The sequence below is a fragment of the Moschus berezovskii genome, chromosome 15 (assembly GCF_049115385.1).
Source record: "Moschus berezovskii isolate FMDL1 chromosome 15, NW_MosBer_1.0, whole genome shotgun sequence".
NCBI lineage: Eukaryota > Metazoa > Chordata > Mammalia > Artiodactyla > Moschidae > Moschus > Moschus berezovskii.
The window spans coordinates 3,538,392-3,544,090 of record NC_142474.1 but is presented as its reverse complement, the minus strand read 5'-3'; the positions used below and the strand labels follow the sequence as shown (position 1 = coordinate 3,544,090).

Sequence of the window (5,699 nt, the reverse complement as noted above, 5' to 3'; positions counted from 1 at the left end):
ATTTTTTTTTTCTTTTGTCTTTGCCAACTTCTCATGATTGAGTTCACATATGATGCAACTTCGGTGCATCTATGTCATGGAGCTGCTGTGCGGAACAAAAGGAATTATGTATGATTGGGCAATTGCTAGTTCTGTGAAAATGATAAAGGAGATGATGCTGAAGAAGAAGGTGATGGCGACGGAGATGATGATGGTGAAAACGAGGGTGAAAATGGTAATAAAAACGAAGATGATGCTGGAGGCGATGAAGAGAAGAATACGGTGTTGATCTGAAGGTGTGGCTCATGTTCAGGTTCCGTAGGCTTATCTGTATTATTGTAGGATTCTCCACTCTGGCAAAGAGGGAGAGGTTTTCAGGCGTAAGATGGTACTGCTGCTAGTATTTTTAATCAGCGAAGTTAACATTAATGTATAGCCTCTAACACTTAATACCCAGACGCCCGAGGTTCCTTCTTTCATTTCAGTCTGCTGGACAGCCTCACAAGTCCAGTGCACTGTCGCCTGAGCCCCTCGACCTGGAGAGAATTGCGTCTTGACTGTACGCACCAAAGTACTCTGGTTCCACTGATGACAAAGATCAACTAGAACAACATTATTCTGTGGTTATAAGACATCAAACCACTGTGAACTTGAGTTCCTTAAATGACTCTTTAAATATTTAATATCATGTTAAAAGATGTACAAATGTGAGAGCAGAGAGCAAGTTGGAGGCAGGAAGAGAGAACGTTGAAGATCAAGGGCAAGCGACGGGCTCTTTGTAGGGTGTTGTGCTAGGGCTTCTTTTCCTGAGAAAGCAAATCATGTGGTTGATTATTTGGGCCATATCTTCAGATAATAAACATTATTCTGCAACTATAGAAACATGCATTGTTACAGTCAGATGAGATTTCAAAGAAAAAAAGTTAATCTAGCCTTTTGAAATTCCCTGTTTAAATATAACTTTTTATTATGGGAATTATCAAGCACATACTAAAGTAAAGAGAGAAGTAAAATGATCCCCTTTGTACCTCATCACCCGGCTTCAACAATTATCAACATTTCGCCGCTTGTATTTCATCATTGCCATCCTCATCTGCTTTTTTTGGGGGGGTGGATTTGAAAGCAAATTCCAGGCATTGTGTATTTGCATTGTACATTATTCAACATGTATCTTCATAGAAAAAGCCTTTGAAAAAATTATGAGCATAAAGTAAGAATAATTTATTTTCTGTTTTACTTTTTGAAGAATAGTTGATTACAGTATTGTGTTATATATATATATATATATATTCTTTTTCATTGTGGTTTATTATAAGATATTAAATATAGTTCCCCATGCTATACAGGCAGACCTTTTTGTTTATATATTTTACATATATGTGTGTGTGCGTAGTTTGTATCTGCTAATTCCAAATTTTAACTTTTTCTCCTCTCCTCCTTTCCACTCTGATAGCTGTAAGTTTGTTTTCTATGTCTGTGAGTCTGTTTCTGTTTTGTGAGTAAGTTCATTGGGTCACATTTTAGACTCCACATATAAGTGATATCATATGATACTTGTCCTTCTCCTTCCGACTTACTTTACTTTGTATGATAGTCTCTAAATCCACCCATGTTGCTGCAAAAAGCAGTATTTCAAAGAATGATTAATAATACCACAAGCCCTTTTAAGGAGCTGCTACTGCTGCTGCTGCTAAGTCACTTCAGTCGTGCCCCACTCTGTGCGACCCCATAGACGGTAGCCCACCGGGCTCCGCCATCTCCGGGATTCTCCAGGCAAGAACACTGGAGTGGGCTGCCATTAGAAGACCTTGTCTTTGGTAACCTGTTTTGATGAATTATTATACTGGCACTTCATATTAGGCCTCTCATTCCATCCTGATTTTGACAATGCATCCTCTGGAGCTGTCACGTCACAAGTGGTGTAGATTGGGATTAGCAAGCTTCTTCTGTAAAGGCTAGACAATAAATATTTTCAGTTTTGCTGCCTGCATGGTCTCTGTTATGACCGCTCAAGTCTGCCATTATCGGCAAGGGCTGATAATACATAAATAAATGGGCATGCCTGTGTTCCAATAAAACTTTATTTGTAACAAAAGGCCAGGGACTGGATCTGGCCCTTGGGCCATAGTTTGTTAACCCCTGGCTACAGATTAGTTAATCCCACTGCTTGGAAAGCTGAGTGTGTCATGGTTGAAGAGCAGTGGCTTAGGAATCAAAACACCGAAATTTCAGACCTGTCCCAGCATTTGGAAGCTCTTGAATAGGCCACTTTTCAATTCATGGTTTCTTATTTATTAAATGAGGACAGCGGCTCCTGCCCTTCTTGCTTAATGAGGTTACTGCAGGGAAATTCCCTGGTGGTCCAATGGCTAGGACTCGACGTTATCACTGCCGAGGACATTGTTTCAGTCTCTGGTTGGGGAACTAATGTCCTCTGAGCTGTATGGCATGGTCAAAAAGAAAAAAGAAAACAAAAAGGTTATCGTAGGACTGAATGAGATCATGAATGTGGACGTGCTAAGGTGCTGCTCCAATACGAGGTATGATTGTCCACTTTATCTTGAAATTCTGGATGGTTCTCTGTCAGTGATTCTTAATTACATTTTAACCCTCACCATCCATTTTCCTGGCTGTCAGATACGGAACAAGAAAAAGCAAACTCACCGGGTACTGTTACGTGTATGCAAGGGGCGATTCGGCAGGGGTTTATGTGCATAACCCTTTTTGATTAAGCAGGTAGTATTGTCTCAGTTTTAATGGCAAAGGAACTGCGACCGAGACTGGTTAAGGAAATGGTTAACTAACCTCTAACTGGTTAACTAACCTCTAACTGGTTAACTAACCTCTAACGGGAGTGAGTGGCAGAGTCAGGATGTGAACTGTCTGACTCCACAGCCTTTGGTCTTTTACCTCTCTAGTGACACTGAAGGTATATTGTCACTTGCCTCCTTTCTGCAATGCCACCAACTAACACTTTTGTAGTTTATATGTGCTTTCCTACCTGCATGAGTGCGTTTAATCTTCCCAACAGACACTAGGCAATTCACTGAAGCCACCAATCTGAATAACTCTTGCTGCTGCTGCTAAGTCACTTCAGTCGTGTCCGACTCTGTGTGACCCCATAGACGGAAGCCCACCAGGCTCCCCCCATCCCTGGGATTCTCCAGGCAAGAACACTGGAGTGGGTTGCCATTTCCTTCTCCAATGTGTGAAAGTGAAAAGTGAAAGTGAAGTCGCTCAGTCATGTCCGACCCTTAGCGACCCCATGGACTGCAGCCTACCAGACTCCTCCATCCATGGGATTTTCTAGGCAAGAGTACTGGAGTGGCTTGCCATTGCCTTCTCCAGAATAACTCTTACTTATCCTTAAAAATCTAGATTCACCATCATTTCCCAGGAGAGACCTTCTCTTATCCCCCAGATGGGGCCAGGCCTCCATGTTAAACGTGTCACTATACACCCTATATTTGCCTTGCCATGTACATTCCACTCCTGTAACTAAAGAGTCGTTGTGGAGAAAATGCCTTGAAAGAAGAAATTATGTTGTTCTTGTTCACCACCGTATCACCACCCCTGGCCTATGGGTGCGCAATAAATATCTGTGGAATAAATGTCTTTCTAAAAAATGGTGGGATTGGAAGTTGCATGTTTTCCAGTGAAGTTTGTATCAGAATGATATTTATTGCACTGAGTTGAGCAGGGAGCCTGCAGGAATTCCAAGGCAGTGAGTCTATGCCTAGGGGGTGTGGTCTCCTCGGTGTCAGGTCTTCTGCTGACTCACTAACCATGTGGGGATGGGGTGAAGTGGGTGAGGGGGGTGCCCATGCTATATTGCTCCTGCATGGGGAGGGGAGAGGCTGTCCCTTGCTTGTTTGAGACAAGTGTGTGTGTGTTGGGGGGAGCTAACATTTATTTCCTAATTTTGTGTATGAAAGCACCATGGGGAAGCAATCTAAAAGGAAGGGAAAGAAGTGTTGTAAACTGAACTGTCTTCAGAGGCCAAATGGGTACCATAAATGTGCAAAGAACTGAATATGAGAAGGAATGATGAATTCTTTTTTTTTTTTCAGTCCTGTGTCTTTATTAAAGTTAGAAAGAGACTAGATCTGACAAACAAGGGGTGAGGTGCTGGCTAGAAGGGAGGGGGCTGGGCTTAGGCCCTGGGGATTCAAGGGCAGACTGATGGCCTGGGAGGGACCAGGAAGATCAGGTCCTGGCAGCAACTGAGGAAGTGCCCGAGGATGAGCATTCAGGCACTGGGGTGGGGCATGGGGGTGGGTGATCAGCTGGTTCTGCAGGGGGTCCAGGGCCATCCTTGGACCCCCTTTCTTGAGACCACCCTTTCTTGTCTACCTAGATCATCCACTGGTCCTGATCCTGTTCGTTGCCCTCCATGTCCACCTCATCGGCCTCTCCGTCGTCAGGTGACTCATTGCAGTCATTCATCTCATCCGTGTCCTGCGTGTCCTCGTCATCCTCTGAGTCCTCTTCACTACCCTCGTCATCGTCTTCATCTTCTCCTTCCTCGTCGTCACAGTGCTCTGAGGCCGGCTGGCCAATAGGTGCCGGGTTGTTGTCTTTCTCTGCAGTGCTCTGGAGCCAGGCCTGATGCTGCTGTTCTTGCTGCTGCAGCGCTGCCTCCCACAAACAGGGTCGATTCAGAGTAAATCAGTGTCTCCGTCACACGGGGGAAGAGTCAGGGGAGCAAGGTGGACGTGGCTCCTAGACGCGCCCGGAGGCCGGAACGATGAATTCTGTAGTGACTGGACTCCATATTTAGCCTGAAGTTATTCAGGTTAAAGAAAAAATCACTTTGCAAGCAAGACATAGGCAGGCACAGTGGTGCCCGTGGACTTCAACTCTGTGGTTCCCCGGACAGTGGAGACGGAGAAAGTGAAGACAGTGGAGAGGAGAGGCCGAAGCAGAAGAGAAGCGATTCCTGGTCAGATTGGGAATCTCGGGGGACGCCTCTTAGCTTGTTCATTCCTTAAATTAGTGCAGTCACCCTTTGGGGTTTGGGACAGGTATGTCGACGTCTATCAACAAGGTGGTATTGTTTGGTAGTAGTTGCATCCTAAGCATTTTGGTTCTCGTGCACAATGAGACTAGTCCAGTGAAACAAAAGCATTTTCTCTTTCTTATTTTGGCCTCCTGTGATATTTCTAACAAAGGTGGCTGAGTTTGGGTTTGGCCAATTCTAAACAGAAAATCAGAGCAATTCCAGTGTTCCTGGGTGCTTCTATTTGTAGATTTCCTTCTTCCCCATATTGATTTCTGGTTTGGCTTCCAGGGTAGGTATAGGTCATTCTACTCCTATTATCTTTAATTTAGGTCTGTGCCATTTTTCATCAGCAGGATCCAGGCAGGTGTGCCGAGGTGCCTCAGGGCTTGGGCTGGGGGCCTACTTTTGCACTTACTTTTGCAGTAGGTGCAAAAGTCACCTCCTCGACCAGACCTCCATTTTGCCTTTAATTATCTTAAATGTTGCAAGTTCAGCTCTTCTGTTTGCTATGGTCTGTTGGGTGGAGAGACTGTCGATGGAGTTTCCTTTAAGTCTTTCCAGAGAGCCAAAGGTTAAACCCTTATGAGGCTACTAAAAACAAAGGGCCCTGGAGCAGGACTTAGATTATAGAGCAGGACCACACTTCTATCTAATCCAGCACTTGCTTTCATGAATACACCCGGAGGTGGAACATTAATTGAACCAACTGCTCAGAAAC

The 5,699-nt window shown here is 44.4% G+C and overlaps 1 pseudogene; it reads right to left on the bottom strand.

Annotated features, from left to right (window-relative positions):
• Window positions 1-4,047: 4,047 nt before the first annotated feature.
• LOC129555123 (anaphase-promoting complex subunit 15 pseudogene) lies at window positions 4,048-4,753 on the bottom strand (annotated as a pseudogene).
• Between the last annotated feature and the right edge of the window lie 946 nt (window positions 4,754-5,699).